Genomic DNA, 18,331 nt, shown 5'->3' with positions numbered 1-18,331 from the left:
TTCTCAAAAGGTAGAGCCCAATTGCTTCCAAAGCAACCCCCATGTATTTACCTCATGTCCAATAAGGGCCCAATAATATGACGCCGTTTAAAGTGACATGTCAAGATGACCCATCAATATTAAGTTGTGATGGACGGTCGCCATGTGGATCCCCAATAATATGAGCCGATCCCATGGGAGTTCCACCCAACTTACAACATTTGTCGATCCAATGTACAGCTTTCCGACGGACGGGCCCCCCCAATAATATGAGCCGGACCGTATCCGCGGGTAGCATCACATACATTGACCGTTGATGGAAGGTAGGAACATTTAAACAATATTTAAATTTCCTTTATTTATCTTGATATAAATTTTAAATCATATTTAAAATGAGGGATTTTATTTATAAAAATATTTGTCTCATCATATTTAATTTATTGCATGCATTGCCGGATTCACGCAATTTATGTCTAAACATGCATACAATCATAATATCACATATTATATAGGATGATCGATTCCATTTCTAATTGACCCGTGGTTGCCAATCACGGGTCTTAGTCCAATCCTAGGTAATATGCAGTATGCAAATGCAATCCTATTACATATGCTTCCAATTTACATTTCTTCAGTCTTCATTGTCTGCTGGGCCCACCATCTTCAAATCTTGATCTCCCACTAAATCTAATGTATTTACAATAAATAACAATGACAAGTAGGGGATACATTTTTAGGGGGTGGGAACGGGCTATAAACCAAGCCCACTTTTATTACATATGACATTCATATCGGGCCATAAACCAGGCCCATTAATAAAACCAACAACAATAAAGACAAAATGTAAATTCCTAACATACACCTACAAAATTGGTCATGGCAATCGATCATCCTTATCCAATAACATTTAATTCAAAATTAATTTATTGGATAACATGCTGTGGCATTTCAAATTTAAACAAGATAAAATCATATTTTATATATAAAATCACATTTCACATATAAAATCATATTTTATCTCCATATCTAATAAAATCATATTTTATCTATAAAATCCAATTTTACAAATAAAATCATATTTTACTCAATATATCATAAGATCATATCTTATCATCAATTGTACCAAAATAATTGATTTCAAAATTCAATTTACGGATAAAATATTAAAATTTTCCAAAAATTCAAATTTATCCAAAATCAATTTTAAATTTACGGACTCGAACAATTCGATCCGAAATCTCGAGAACCAATCAAAAACAATTTTTGACCGGACCAAAAATAAAATTTTAACATATTAAAATTAATTTTAATAAAATATTAATTTTTCCCGCGGGCCACCCGGGACACTCCCGGGTTGGCCCGCACCCGGGCGCGGGCCGGGGTAGCCGGCTGCCCCCTTAGGGCAGCAACGTTTGCTGCCCTGGCGGCGCCTGGCGCCGCCGCTGGGCGGCGCCGTGCGTCGCCCTGGGCGGCGCCGAGCGCCGCCCTTGGGCGGCGCTGTGCGCCGCCCTGGGCAGCGCCGAGCGCTGCCCTGCGCAGCGCCCAGTGCTGCGCTGGGCAGCGCACAGCGCTGCCCTGGGCAGCGCCGTGCGCCGCCCTGGGCGGCGACGGTCGCCGCCCTGGGCGGCGCCGTGCGCCCCCTTTGGGCGGCGCCGTGCGCCGCCCCTGGGGGCAGCGACCATCGCTGCCCCCTCCGGGCAGCGATCCAATCGCTGCCCGGGTTTCGCCCCGGAAAAAAAAAAAAAAATTTTTTATTAAAAATATTTATTTTGTTTCAAAAACCGAGACTCAAAAATTTTGTACAATTGATTAATTCAATCGATTGATCTGAGCAACCTGGCTCTGATACCACTGTTGGATAACTGGCGAGTTCCCAGACCAATTACGATTGATACCCGGTGCAGCGGAAGTTTAAAAATTTTCTCATGGAACGATTCCATGGTGTGGGTATCAACCATACAACGATTGAATTATTGTGTGTAAAATTTAAATAACAATTAAATAAATTTTACCTCAAATCTCGCAACGAGATTAATGGACACCAACAGAACAATTCTGCTCTTGTTGTCTCTCCCTGGAACCGATGAACGCCTTCAATCAGGTCCACGAACAGAGGTTTAATCCCTCTGATAGATTGCACTAGAAAATCTATCAGAAGTTTTCTGCGAAGAGAATACACGAATTTGATTCGTTATTCCTTACTGCGATTCAAAATCACAGACCGGAATTTCTCAGACAGAGAGGGAGGGGGGTTCGGCCGATTTGTTGAGAGAGAGGCTAGGGTTCGATTTTTGCTCTGTCTCAAAAATTATGACCTGTTGTGTATAATTTCTGTACTGAAATAACTTATTTATAATGCAGGCCACTAACACCTTAGGGCCCATTAGTCATAAGCTGGGGCCCGACAAGCAAAGCCCACTCGTTCAGAAATTAATATAAAATTCATCGTGACTCCGATTGATGAAACAATTTCACCAATGTGCACAGAAACCATTTCTGCACGTTTTAAAGTCAAAATAAATTTTCCTGAATCCGAATTCAGTGGTTTCCAAAAATGTCCATCCCTATGTCATTTTAGGAAATCCTACTCCCTTACTCTTATTTAAGAAGTCCAACTCCTTAGTTCATTAAATTTAACTCTTTAAATTTAACTATCTCAACGGGGATTAAAACTCCATTACACTGTGTGACCCTCAATGGTTCAGGGATACAGCTAGCCGTGGGCTCACAACTCCTTGTGACTCGGAACAACACTTTCCGACTTGCCCAACGAATCATGGTAAAGCGCCTAGCAACATCGCCCCATGATTCCCTAGGTATCACTGATAGTGCCTACAAGAACCAGTAGATTTTGGTTAGCGTACAGTACGGTCCCTTCATCCAAATATCCCGATCGAATCAACAACCATTGGTATATCGAGAGTCGCTCAAGATTCGATAACTATGCAATACATCTTGAAGATCAAATTAGTGACATCGCATGTGCTACTAAGAAACCATTTCTTAAATCACATCAAGTACTCTGGCCAGAGATTTGTCACACTAATATCTCCTCAGATCGCATAGGATATCCACACTCGCAAGTATGTGGTGAATCCTTGACAACAATGCATTGACTCCTAGATGTGTCGTAACTGTACCCAATCTCGACACCTGATGACCCCCATAGAGTCGGTAAACGAGTCAAAGCACAGCACTAGCATATAGAGTCTCCATGATGTTTCAAGTCGTAAGGACTAATGGTGTACAACCAAAACCGCGGACTTTATCCACTCGATAAGTGATAACCACTTGGAAAGTCCGGATAGGGTAGTTCGACTATTCATCCTATGAATATCCATTTGCATGCTTCGAACATCTCCATGTTCCCTACCAATGAAACGTGGTACTCCGCATCGCAAATGCTAGTCTCAAACTCGAGCGATCCTTATCCTTATTATCGGACGGCTCAATCGACTAGGAACGGTTTTAGAATATACAGTGACTATAAGATGTATTTCATGATAGACATCTCCATGTTCTACCACATCTTACATACACTATAGTATATTCAAGGTCTTTATCAAAACAACAATAGTATATCACAATATAACAATATGAAGTAATATAAAGTCATTGCCATAAAAGTGTAAATAATATTAAACAAAAGATTGTTTATACAAAGAGTCAACAAAGCCCATAGCCACACAGTTGGCTCACTGGGCACCCACTCTTACAGGAACGGGCTATAAACCAAGCCCACTTTTATTACATATGACATTCATATCGGGCCATAAACCAGGCCCATTAATAAAACCAACAACAATAAAGACAAAATGTAAATTCCTAACATACACCTACAAAATTGGTCATGGCAATCGATCATCCTTATCCAATAACATTTAATTCAAAATTAATTTATTGGATAACATGCTGTGGCAATTCAAATTTAAACAAGATAAAATCATATTTTATATATAAAATCACATTTCACATATAAAATCATATTTTATCTCCATATCAAATAAAATCATATTTTATCTATAAAATCCAATTTTACAAATAAAATCATATTTTATCTAATATATCATAAGATCATATCTTATCATCAATTGTACCAAAATAATTGATTTCAAAATTCAATTTACGGATAAAATATTAAAATTTTCCAAAAATTCAAATTTATCCAAAATCAATTTTAAAATTTACGGACTCGAACAATTCGATCCGAAATCTCGTGAACCAATCAAAAACAATTTTTGACCGGACCAAAAATAAAATTTTAAATATTAAAATTAATAAAAATATAATTTTTCCCGCGGGCCACCCGGGATACTCCCGGGTTGGCCCGCACCCGGGGCGCGGGCCGGGGGCAGCCCGGCTGCCCCCTTAGGGCAGCGCCTGGCGCCGCCCCTGGGCGGCGCCGTGCGCCGCCATGGGCGGCGCCGTGCGCCGCCCTGGGCGGCGACGGTCGCCGCCTTGGGCGGCGCTGTGCGCCCCCTTTGGGCGGCGCCGTGCGCCGCCCGGGGCAGCAACAATTGCTGCCCCACCGGGCAGCGATCCAATCGCTGCCCGGGTTTTGCCCCGAAAAAATTTTTTTTTATTAAAAATATTTATTTTGTTTCATAAACCGAGACTCAAAAATTTTGTACAATTGATTATTCAATCGATTGATCTGAGCAACCTGGCTCTGATACCACTGTTGGAAAACTGGCGAGTTCCCAGACCAATTACGATTGATACCCGGTGCAGCGGAAGTTTAAAAATTTTCTCATGGAACGATTCCATGGTGTGGGTATCAACCATACAACGATTGAATTATTGTGTGTGTAAAATTTAAATAACAATTAAATAAATTTTACCTCAAATCTCGCAACGAGATTAATGGACACCAACAGAACAATTCTGCTCTTGTTGTCTCTCCCTGGAACCGATGAACGCCTTCAATCAGGTCCACGAACAGAGGTTTAATCCCTCTGATAGATTGCACTAGAAAATCTATCAGAAGTTTTCTGCGAAGAGAATACACGAATTTGATTCGTTATTCCTTACTGCGATTCAAAATCACAGACCGGAATTTTCTCGGGCAGAGGGAGGGAGGGGCGGCCGAAAACGTTTTGAGAGGGGCTAGGGTTTCGAAAATCCTGTCTCAAAAATTATGACCTATTGTGTGTAATTTCTGTACTGAAATAACTTATTTATAATGCAGGCCACTAACACCTTAGAGCCCATTAGTCATAAGCTGGGGCCCGACAAGCAAAGCCCACTCGTTCAGAAATTAATATAAAATTCATCGTGACTCCGATTGATGAAACGATTTCACCAATGTGCACAGAAACCATTTCTGCACGTTTTAAAGTCAAAATAAATTTTCCTGAATCCGAATTCAGTGGTTTCCAAAAATGTCCATCCCTATGCCATTTTAGGAAATCCTACTCCCTTACTCTTATTTAAGAAGTCCAACTCCTTAGTTCATTAAATTTAACTCTTTAAATTTAACTATCTCAACGGGGATTAAAACTCCATTACACTGTGTGACCCTCAATGGTTCAGGGATACAGCTAGCCGTGGGCTCACAACTCCTTGTGACTCGGAACAACACTTTCCGACTTGCCCAACGAATCATGGTAAAGCGCCTAGCAACATCGCCCCATGATTCCCTAGGTATCACTGATAGTGCCTACAAGAACCAGTAGATTTTGGTTAACGTACAGTACGGTCCCTTCATCCATATATCCCGATCGAATCAACAACCATTGGTATATCGAGAGTCGCTCAAGATTCGATAACTATGCAATACATCTTGAAGATCAAATTAGTGACATCGCATGTGATACTAAGAAACCATTTCTTAAATCACATCAAGTACTCTGGCCAGAGATTTGTCACACTAATATCTCCTCAGATCGCATAGGATATCCACACTCGCAAGTATGTGGTGAATCCTTGACAACAATGCATTGACTCCTATATGTGTCGTAACTGTACCCAATCTCGACACCTGATGACCCCCTCAGAGTCGGTAAACGAGTCAAAGCACAGTACTAGCATACAGAGTCTCCATGATGTTTCAAGTCGTAAGGACTAATGGTGTACAACCAAAACCGCGGACTTTATCCACTCGATAAGTGATAACCACTTGGAAAGTCCGGATAGGGTAGTTCGACTATTCATCCTATGAATATCCATTTGCATGCTTCGAACATCTCCATGTTCCCTACCAATGAAACGTGGTACTCCGCATCGCAAATGCTAGTCTCAAACTCGAGCGATCCTTATCCTTATTATCGGACGGCTCAATCGACTAGGAACGGTTTTAGAATATACAGTGACTATAAGATGTATTTCATGATAGACATCTCCATGTTCTACCACATCTTACATACACTATAGTATATTCAAGGTCTTTATCAAAACAACAATAGTATATCACAATATAACAATATGAAGTAATATAAAGTCATTGCCATAAAAGTGTAAATAATATTAAACAAAAGATTGTTTATACAAAGAGTCAACAAAGCCCATAGCCACACAGTTGGCTCACTGGGCACCCACTCTTACAATAAATCCGTGTCCCAAGCCTACTTGAATGCGTAGTTGTGTGGTTCTCTTGTTTGGGTGCCTCTTCTTCTCTTCTCAAATCTCTCAAATTTGTGTGTGTTGTTGTGCGGCGGCTCTCCCCTTGATTGTGTCCTTGAAGTCCCTTTTATATGTCCTCGAAGCCCGTCAAAGAAAGCCCGACAAATCGAGAGTTTTAAAGTTGCAAAAATCTGCCAATTTCTCGCACAGAGCGGCGCGGGCAAGCCTGAAAGCGGGGCGGGCGCGCCTTCTTCTCGCATGAGGAATTCTGCAACGCGCGACAATTTCAAAAAATCATATCTACCAAACTAACCGTTGGATGGAGCTGAAATTTTGACAGCAACTTCAAAACATCCCAAAATTGAATATGAACAGTGGAGATTGGATTTTGATTCTTCAATAATTCCCAGTAATTTTCTGAAGTTGCTGCTCTATAATTCATCATTCCGCTTCTTCTTGCTACTTTCCTTCCAATCCTTGCAACTCACAAAAACAACAACTAATACGCATAAAATCTACTCGATACATCACAAAATTCAAGTCAAATCATATATAAATTAAGTGCATAAATTGCACTTATCAAATTTCCCCAAACTTAAACTTTTGCTAGTCCTGAGCAAATCAATAATGAGCAATATAGTCGGCCTCCGAATTTTTACATTTCAAGATTAAATACACATGTAGGCTAATTTTCTCAAGAGTTCTCGTGTGTGTGTGATTTCGCCAATCTCATCTACCCACCAAACTTTCGATAAAATCATGCAATCCGTAAGCTTCACAGATTCATTAATCCCGCCCTCAAGTTTCAAGACACTCTCCACCAAGTTCAACTTCTAATTGCACAGATCAACAGGACTTTTTTGGTTAACATTAGGCTCAAGTATAATCAGCAGGAGATAAGAATCCATATGTATATCAATGTAAACAAGGACTCAGGATTCAAAACAAAGGGAATTGAATATTTTCAATTTGTGTAGGATGATGAGTAGCTAAAATTTTTTATTTGCATTGCCAGACATTAGTCTTGGCTTTCTTCTACTCCATACATCTCCATCTTTATGCCTTGTATTTGGACTAGAATTTCAATCCATTTTTTTTTCTTTTCAAGGCCTCCCCTCACCTTACTTTCTCCGCCATTACTTTTCTTTGAACTTTTTAGCTACTCAATTTGTTTTGGATTTTTCATGATTTATATGACTAACAAATGAATAATGGCTAAAAAGGCTCAACGAATTCAAAAATGCCTAAATCACTTCTGTGCTCTTAAAAATCTACCTCAGTTTCAAGTAAAAATCACAAGAGTTAAGAATCAAATCCTCTAATCCACATCACAAATCCACGTAATTTTTTTCTAATTGCTTGGAGTATCGAAAATCATGGCATTCGTGCATGTAAGTGAGAACTCAAGATTAAATATCGCTAACATGAACTTTTCAGCACAAAAAATATTTTCATCATAAGCCAACACAAGTACACATCATTTATTCACCTCAAAATAACTCATGAAAAATTTTCAAATTTTTAGAATTTTTTAAACACCCCCCGAACTTAAACTGTGCATTGTCCTCAATGTAAAATAAACAAATTAAGTAGCAGAGGAATGCACGTACCTGTGACAACGACCATCAGTAGTCGTCATCCTTTTCATTGTCATTTGCAGCGCCTTGGGGTATAGTAGGGGTAACACCACCAAATTTCATCTCCACACATCCTATAAAAAAATTGACAAGGGACAAAAATTTAAGAAATAAACACATAAAAATAAATAAACAAATAAATAAATAACAAAAAAAACTCTTGGATTGCCTCCCAAGCAGCGCTTAGTTTATAGTCCTCAGCCCGACTGCGTCTGCACTTTCAAAACTTTAAGATCTGTGAATAAATTTCAAATATAGACAAAAAAAAATAAATTAATCCAAAAAAATGATAATAATAAATAGACAATAAAAATAAAAATTCTAAATCAAAATCAAGATCACTTGGTAACAATATTAGTGCACAATAAATTGAATCAATCCCCGGCAATGGCACCAAAAACTTGTTGTGAAATTTACTCGCAAGCGTACGAGTGTCAAATTTTAGTATAGTAAAAGAGAGAGTGTCGATCCCACGAAGAGTAATTTGAAAATATTCAATACTTGTAATTAAAATAGTCTTAATTTTATCTAGAAAATCAACTTTGGAAATTTGCTGAAAACTTAAATAAGTAATGAAGAATTATCAAGCTCACGCACACACAAATTTTGAAAAATTATCAATCAGAGAAAAAAATAGTCCAGTGCTTTTGATTTCACTTGGTCTCAACAATATTCAATCCTAATTAATCTATTTTATGAATTTCTTAGAATTAATAACCAAGAACACTTAGATTATTCTATTCCCCTCTCCCAAGAAATAAATAGAGTGTATCAACTACAGTTCGATTTTAATATCCCTATTAAAAATCTAGATGTAGTGATATGTGTAAAACGATGTTCATTAAAGGTTCTATTAAAGCTATATACTCTCACGAGCTATATAAACAATTAATAGTGTAGTTCCTAATGATCCTACTCAAAATCCCCTCTCCCGAGCAACGATTCTAAGTAAATATAACAACTCAATTTATGGCCAGTAAACTAAGAAGACATTCAATTCTAGAAACATAATTAATCTATAGAAATTCAATGCATTAAAATCAAATTTCATGAATATGTCTCAACCAAGCTACGTCAACCTCTAGACTAGAAAAGTTTAGTTCATGCTCAAATTCAATAAAAACCAAATCATGTTTAATAGCTCAAACATAATTCAACAATCAAAAGAAAATAAAAAGAAGTAACAAAGCCGTAGTCTTTCTTCCATGTCCGGTTGAAAATCTTCGTCTTCGTTCCAAGCAATCTTCAATTATTGATCCCAAAAACTCACAAAAGTGCTCTCAAGAATATTGTGTGTATTGGCGGCTGATAGCTAGCTTAAGGACTCAGAAAAATCCCTTAAATATGACCTAAAAATCATCAGAACATAATACCAAAGATATCCCCCAAAGTTTCCATAAACAGTCGGACTCTTCATTTCTTCATAGACGACGGCGCGGGCGCGCCTTAGACTCGCAAAACACTCTTCATAATCTTCTTCAACAGCGCGGGCGCGCCTTCAGCTCGATTTTTCTGCCTAATTCATCAATAACAGCGCGGGCGTCCCATCAGTTGGCGCGGGCGCGCCATGACCTCGATTTTTGCCTTTTTCTTCTCTTTTTCAGCTCTTGATTCTTCCTTTAATTTTCATCTTTTAGGCTCAAATCCTTTAAATACTCATCAAGGTCCATAACTACCTACAAACACAAAAACAACAACACTTTCACGCAATATCTACCAATAAATATCAAAAGTCAAGTAAAACCATATGCAAATTACGTGCACAAAATGCACTTATCATCGAGCCCAGAATTAGCAGAAGTCGATCGTCGAAGAGTTGGACGAAGAGCGGTAAAGAGTTTACCTTGAGCGATGTTGTTGTTTAGGTTGTATAGTTTTTGATATAACCTTTTATTTTAGCTTATCCAGAGTTGGAGCTATTCATATCAAAAGGTACAAGCAGTCATCGTTTTAGCGAGATAGCACACTCGAAACAGTTGGTTCTTGAGTTTTTCCTTAAAATCACATACTTGCATCAATAATTGTTCTAGAATGTGGAACGTGTATTTTGTTGTTTGAGCTTTGTTATATGGCTTAATGCTTTATATTTTTTTATGCATTCATCTTGAGCCAAACCTTTGATTTCAGCGGGCAGAAGGACCCTTTTTATTTAGACGTTTTGGGGGCTATGTTGCGAGTGGCCTGGGTTGTAGAAGTTCACATAGTGTCAGCATACTCCTCATAGTCGCACCAAAGTCTACGAGATTGGGATACGTGGCACCACCTCAATTGGGAGAGTCGGTGAGTCGTTACATGATCTCATCCTCGGGATCCCAAAAGTATAGCAGCAATCCCTTGTTTATCAGCATACTCCTCATAATGTGGAAGAGGCTGAAGTTGGTTCGAGCAGGATCAGTGAGAGTAAGACTATGGAGTTGAAGAGTGAGCTTGAAGAGAAACTCATGTTTATGCCCAAACTTTCATATCCGCAGAGATTCATGAAAAAAGCGTTGGATGAACAGTTTTCTAAGTTTCTTGATATTTTTAAAAAACTTCACATCAACATTCCATTCGTCGATGCATTGTTGCCAATGACAAATTATGCTAAATTCTTGAAAGAGGCAATGTTTAGGAAGCAGAAGTTGGAGGATTTTGAGACAGTGAATCTGACAGAAGAATGCAGTGCGATACTTCAAAAGAAGATACCATAGAAACTAAAAGATCCAGGGAGATTTACGATTCCTTGCACTATTGGTTCTTATAATTTTAATTAAGCATTATGTGTTTTAAGAGCTAGTATTAATTTAATGTCTTTGTCTGTTTTCAGGAGTTTAGGACTTGGCGAGATGAAGCCCAATAAAATTGCATTGCAGCTAGCCGATAGGTTGCTCACATATCCACGTGGAATTATCGAGGACGTTCTGGTAAAAATTGACAAATTTATTTTTCCTGCAGATTTTGTGGTGCTAGATATGGAGGAGGATGCAAATATGCCATTCGTATTGGGGAGACCGTTCTTGGCTACTACTGAAGCCAAGATAGATGTTAAGAAAGGTGAGCTGACGATGAGAGTTAAAGGTGAGAAAGTTATTTTTAATTTATTTAAGGAGGCTAAAAATCCATCCATGGAGAAGGTTTTCATGATCGAACAAGCAAAAAGGATGAAAAGTTGTCGCAAAGTTGTTAGTGCTATAGAATTACCGAGGGAGAATGATCCGCCGGTGCTAAAGAAAAAGAAGAAAAAAAAGAAATCTAAGTTCAAGAGGGTTGTTGAGTATGTTTGGAGCGTGAAAGAGAAGGGAAAAACCTCCAACAAAGTTGCAATAGGCTATAATTGGCATATATTGGGGTATGGACTATAAACTAATCGCTTTTTGGGAGGCAACCCGAGCTAGTATTTTTATTTGCTTTATTTATTTATTTATTTATTTATTTTAGTTGTTTTTGTTTCATTATATTATTTTTTTATGAGATTAGACATCAATAATACTTTTGAGTTGAGTAGGTAAAAAGTGTCTAGCTGCAAGAGTTTAGGCGTCACCCCTGAAAAGAAGAGCAGTGATTGATAAAGATGGTGCAAAGCACTGACGCTCGGTGCCAAAGGTATGTGTCTTTATTTTTATTTACTATTGTACATTGGGGACAATTCATGTATTTAAGTTTGGGGGGGGGGGGGGGGGGTGTGTAAAAATTTGAAATTTTTTGATGAGTTAGTTTGAATTAAAGGCATGAAGTGTAAATGTGTTGGCCTATGATGATGAAAATAATTGTTTTTTTTTTGAAAAAGGTCTGTGTTTGCTATATTTAATTTTGAGTTCTCATTCATATGCACTAATGCCATGATTTTCGATACTCCTAGCAATTAGAGAAAAATTATTTGGATTTGTGATGTGGATTAGAGGAATTCATTCATAGCTCTTGTAATTTTTGCTTGAGGTTGTGGTAGATTTTTATAAACACAGAAGTGATTTAGGAGTTTTTGAATCAATTGAGCCTTTTTAACTAGTATATATTCTTGGAAGCACAAATTTTAAATCGAGTAGCTAAAAAGTTCAAAGAAAAAGTAATGGCCAAGAAAGTAAGGTGAGGGGAAACCTTGAAAAAAAATAGATTGAAATTTTAGTCAAAAAATAAAAGGTAAAAGATGGAGAATGCACGAATTAGAAGGAAACCAAGATCAATATCTGCCAATGCAAATAATAATCTTTTTAGCTACTCAATACTGCACAAACTGAAAAATATCCATTCCCTTTGCTTGAATTATGAATCTTTGCTTACCATTGATACATATTTGAATACTTATCTCCTGCTAATATGGTTGTCCCTAAAAATTAACCAAAAAAGTACTTTTGATCTGTGCAAATAGAGATTGAACTTCGTTGAGAGTATTTTGAAACTTGGGGGCGGAGTTAATAAATATATGAAGCTTATGTATTGCATGATTTTATCAAAAGTTAGGTGGGTAGATGAGATTGGAAAATCACACACACACGAGAACTCTTGAGAAAATTAGCCGACATGTGGATTGAATCTTGGAATATAAAATTCGGAGGTCGATTAAATTACACATTATTGTTTTGCTCGGGACGAACAAAAGTCTTAGTACGGGGGATTTGATAAGTGCAATTAATGCACTTAATTTGCATATGATTTGACTTGGCTTTTATGATGTATCGCGCGGTTTTATGCATATTTGTTTGTTGTTTTTGTAATATTCAAGGATTGGAAGTTAAGTGCCAAGAAGAGGCGAAAAAAGGAATAACTAAGCCGTAAGTTTACAAAAACTATCAGAGATGCTAGAAAGATCCAAATCCGATCTCCATCGTTCAGAATGATGCTTAAGATTTTAAAAGCTGCTATCAAAATTTCAGTTCGAACCGACGGTTAGCACGTGAGATATGATTTTTTGAAAAATGCTGCGCGCTTGACAAATGGAGCAGCAGAGCAGTAGCACTTGGAACAAGAGCAGCAGCGCTACATTTACGAACATGAAGAGCAGCATCGCTTGAAATGAATATCAGCAGCACTAAGGGTACGTAAAATAATAGCAGAAGCGCTAGATGTGAAGCGCTATAGCACTGCTGTGCGAGACAAGAATTACAGAAGAATTTCGGAAGTTCAAAACACTCGACTTGTTGGGCTTCGATTCAACGGGCTTCTAGGATGAATAAAAGGGGGCTGGACGCACAAATTTGGGGGGATGACGCCGTACATCAGAAATGCAGCAACATAACATAGAAAAACACGAGAGGGAGAGAACGAGATAGAAGGCTGCTGCACATTGTGAAGAAGAACTCAGAAGCGAAGAGAAAAGATCAAAGACGAAGGACGCAGATGCTACTTCGGATTTGTTTCTCTTTATATTTACTTCTTAATTTTTGGAATTTGATGTATAAATTCCTAAACATGATTTGTTTTTGTTTAGATAGCATCATGAACTAAATTCTTAATTCTATAGGTTGATGTCGCTTAGTCGAGACAACTTCTATGACTTTTCAATTTATTCGATTGAATTCCCTTAATTTAGTTGTGTATTCTAGAATTGATTGTCTTTCAATTTCATGATCACTAATTGAATTGTTATATTTATTTGAAATCTGGCACTTGGGAGAGGGGAATTTGAATAGGATTATTAGAAAATACACTGTTATTGTTTATATAGCTCGGGAGGGTGTATAACTTCAACAAAGCTTGTGAAATAACATTTTTTTTTATCACATCTCATTAAGCCTTGATTTTTAATGGGGAAAATAAGTTTTTTGGTTCAGTAAATTTATCTCCTTTGGATTTTTGTCCATTAACTTTTTACATGTGGGTTTAGGTACACTAACTTTGCATTTTCAGTGATTTTTGGTCCAACTGCATACGTTTCAACTTCTGATTGGTCCATGTCATCATTTTGGACTAATCAAAAGTTGACACATATGCGGTTGGACCAAAAAACATTGAAAATAAAAAAAGTTAGTGTACCTAAACCCACATTGGAAAAGTTAATAGACCAAAACCAAAACATGGACAAGTTAATGGACCAAAAATATTATTTTCCCGTTTTAATTTGGGTATTGGAATCAAAGTTTAATTGATACATTCTATTTGTTGCTCGGGGAGAGGGAAATAGAAATACTTGAGTGTTCTTGGTTATTAGATGAAAGGAATTCATGAATATATATAAATTAATTAACTACAAGAAAAAAGGTCATAGACAACGCTTTTTTCGCGTTTCCTATGTGGCTGAAAAAACGTTGTTTAAGCCAGTGTTGTAAAAAAGTCCTCTCAACGACAACGCTTTTTTCGCGTTGTCTTTTTGAGAAAAGACAAGGCTTCTGCAACGCTTAATAAGCGTTGTTATTTATACAATAGACAACGCATAAAAAATGTTGTCGTTGAGCGGAATTTTTTACAACAGTGCCTTTAACAACACTTTAAATCCCATACGACAATATTTTAAAAGCGCTGTCTTTTTTCAAATAAAAAAAAATTAATTCATAAATTTTCAATATTATAAATCACTCAAAATTCAAAATTTCGAAAATAACACTACAAAAAAAACTCCTAAAGACAACATTTTTTTTCAGTTGTCGTATGGGGTTTTAAAATGTTGTAGAAGGCCTTGTTATTAAAAGTCACGCTCAAAGACAACAGTTAAAAAATGTTGTCTTTGAGAGAAAAGACAACAATTTTATAACGTTGTAAAAATGTTGTCTTTTTTCTCAAAGACAACAATTTTTAAATGTTGTCTTTGAGCGTGACTTTTAACAATAAGGTCTTCTACAACAGTTTTAAATCATCTACGACAACAACAAAAAAATGTTTTCTTTTTAAAAATAAATAACAAAAAAAATATAAATTAATATAAAAATTCTAATATTATAAATCATTCAAAATAAAAAATTTGAAAATAAAATTAATATAAATTTTCCAACGTTTCAAAATAATATTTACGACGTTCTAAATACTAAATGATAAGCATAAACATAAAAATTTGAAGTATGCATGATAAATTAAATACAACAAAACCATAAACATAAAAATCTGAAATTAACTTAAAAATCAATCTTCACCAAGAAGCTAACTTCTACTCCGAGGCCTAATTTTATGTCATAGCTTGTCATTTTTTCCTGTATCCAAAATGCAATTAATCATAACTACATCAATGAACAATTCAATAAAAGAAAAACTTTTAAAAGGTATAAATATAACAAAAGGTGAGTGAAAAATGTCAAGTTACCTCATGCCAACTGATTTTGCAGCTTGTAAAGGACTCGGATTATATATAGTTTATCTTTGGATTTGTTCCTGTCATCATTGTGTTGATGAAATAGAAACAAGTTCAATGGATGCTCAACCACAGGTTATTTAGAGTTTTATTCTAAACTTTTTTCCAAGTGCTTTTGTACAGAATGGTTCATAATCAAGTCCCAAGTGCTTAACGAATTTGGAAGAAATGGTTCATCTCTGGTGTAAGAGCCTTACAATAGCTACACCAGTCAGAATAACAAAAAAAAGTAGAGCAAGAAAAAGCAACTTAATATTGCTGGAAAACAGCGTCATTGATTGCATACAAACAAGGGAAAAAAAAACAGACCAATTTTAAGAGACGTGATCGGCGGCTGCCAATACGTCTCATGAAGCCACACAGAACGCAGATCTGCAAAGATATAGCACATTTTAAAATAGATGGAAGCAAAACAAAGGGAAAAACAAAGAAAAACGAGCTTGTTACCTGTATGAAGTTTCGAACTCCCAAATAAAAGCCACACAAACGCAGAAGTTCCGGAAGGATGGTAGAATGTCTGGTTCACGGCAAAGAAGACATAGAGCAGCGAAAGCCTAAGCAAAGCAAAAGGCGCAGAACACAGAAAAATTAACCGTTTGATTAAATGAAAGAAAACCACAAATAAGAGCAAGGTAGGTGAGAAGCGGTAGCCACCAATTATCTACACTGTTCTGCTTTGAAAAAGTTAGCTCCTAGTTAGGCATTGTAGAGCAGAAACTCCACAACACGCAGAAAATTGTATCAGCAGCAATCAATAGTAAGGTGAATTCAAAAAATCCAGCCAAACTCGTGTCATAAAAGTTCGCATATGATCACACAAAAATTACAGGAATATTAACGGCTTACTGTGCAATTACACCTCTTATGTCCGAAGATTGGCGAAGCCGAAATACCTAAGCCAACCATCAAGCTCTTCACGGCAAAGAAGACATAGAGCAGCAAAAGCCTAAGCAAAGCAAAAGGCACAGAACACATAAATGTTAAAGTTTAGATTAAATAAAAGAAAACCACAAAGAAGAGCAAGGTAAGTGAGAAGTAGTAGCCACCGATTATATACACCATTCTTATTTGAAAATGTTAGCTCCTAGTTAGGCGTTGTAGAGCAGAAATTCCACAAAACGCAGAAATTAGTATCTGCAGAAACCAATAGTATGGTGAATTCGAAAAAACCAATCAAGCTCGTGTCGTAAAAGTTCGCATATGATCACACAAAAAAGAACAGGGATATTAAAGACTTACTTTGCACTTACACCTCTTATGTCTGAATATTTGGCCAAGCCGAAATAACTAAGCCAACAATCAAGCTCTTTGGCAAATTTGGTAGCTAAAATATTACAAAAGAAAGTCAAGATCAATACTTCTCTGAAGATAGCAAATGTATTATATAAAATACAAGTTTATACATTTTTTCACTTGGATTAATACCTCTCCATTAAATTACCAATTTACAACTCACAAGTAAATGAACTTTGTAAGTAATGGCATATACACTATAAAGTGTACACCACAAGAATGCCACAATCATTGAGAACAATCAATCACCTTGTGATCAGAGAGAAACATCGGGGGCATATATAACATCCACCTATTTTCATAGTAACACGTTAAATACATATCTTAAATAATCTCATTCAGCCCTTAAACTTCTACGTTGATGTCATTTTATAGATAAATTATGCAAAGTAATAAAAAATACTATGCATCCGATTGTCGCAATCATTTTACTTAACTACTCACTAAATTCCGTAAAAAGGAATCCGTAACACAACTAAAACCATAAACTAATATATCTCAAGACATTACTTTGATGAAAACACCACCTTGCATCGTGGTAAAAATTAGCAGCAAGTGAAGAACTTGAAACTAAAACGAAATCACTAAGTTGAACATAATCTTAAAGCACAAACGATTCCCTGACATATTCACCAAACAAAATGACGATGAACAATTAGACCTAATTCACATCAAACTTAAGAACACGTATACTTGAGTAGCTGCATCAACTAACCGTTGTAAAATCTTAAAACCTATGAAAAAGAACGGCGCAAAGGATGACTACGGTTATTAACGCAGAAAAAAAAAACTCAGCAAAGAATTTTGGAAAAGGGAAAAAAAGAACCCACCACATACAACAGATCTAGACAGCGCAGAGGAGGCAGATTTGATGAGCAGGCAAGAGGATCCAGAAAGATAGAGAACCTTGAGAGATGAGAACCGTGAACGAGAGAGATGGTGGTCGCCGATTCGTTCACCACTTTTGCTTGGACACCTTTTTTTGGCGGCGGTGGGAAAAAAACAGATCTTAAAACTAAACAACAAATCTATGTGTAGCATATAAGAACAAAAAAAACAGATCGATAAAGGAAGATGCTCCCGAAGGAGGAAGGCGCCGCCGCCGCCGCCGTCGCCGCCACCGGAGAGAAGAAGAAGAAGAAGAAGAAGACGCGGATAAAGAAGACGTGGAAGAAGATGCTAGGACAAGAATTTTGGGGCTTAGGTCATATACTTAGAAAATATCGTTGCTGGGATCCCGGTTGTTTAATCGGGGGAAATAATTATTATTTAATTTTTTTTAAAAAAATAATTTTAATTAAAAAATACATCAGTTTTATACAACAGTTTTCTAAAAATGTTGTCATTAATTTAAAAAAACACTCTCATTAACAACAATATATAAAAAATGTTGTCGGTGGTAAAAATCTGTTGTCGTAGCTCAAAAAAGAAGCTTAAAGACAATAAATTTTTAAAAAATGTTGTCTTTGAGAATAAAAACGCTCAACAACAACATTTTTTATTAAAACTGTTGTCAAAAGATAGAAGACAACAGTTTTGCCTTACAAATGTTGTCTATTGACTGTTGTGGATTGAGGATTTTCTTGTAGTGTAAAAATTAACATAC

General features: G+C 36.8%; 1 long non-coding RNA gene across 1 annotated transcript; it reads right to left on the bottom strand.

Annotated features, from left to right (window-relative positions):
• Positions 1-15,040: 15,040 nt before the first annotated feature.
• LOC140875155 (uncharacterized) lies at positions 15,041-17,936 on the bottom strand. The gene is made up of 7 exons (XR_012148357.1): positions 17,556-17,936; positions 16,672-16,756; positions 16,479-16,566; positions 16,279-16,378; positions 15,880-15,986; positions 15,385-15,804; positions 15,041-15,274 (listed from the first exon to the last, which is right to left on the bottom strand). It is a non-coding gene; the product is annotated as an uncharacterized lncRNA (long non-coding RNA).
• Positions 17,937-18,331: the final 395 nt, after the last annotated feature.

Source organism: Henckelia pumila, chromosome 1, assembly GCF_033568475.1.
Source record: "Henckelia pumila isolate YLH828 chromosome 1, ASM3356847v2, whole genome shotgun sequence".
In the NCBI taxonomy this organism is placed as follows: Eukaryota; Viridiplantae; Streptophyta; class Magnoliopsida; order Lamiales; family Gesneriaceae; genus Henckelia; species Henckelia pumila.
Note: the sequence above shows the minus strand (reverse complement) of the source record. Positions and strands in the feature narration are given on the sequence as shown.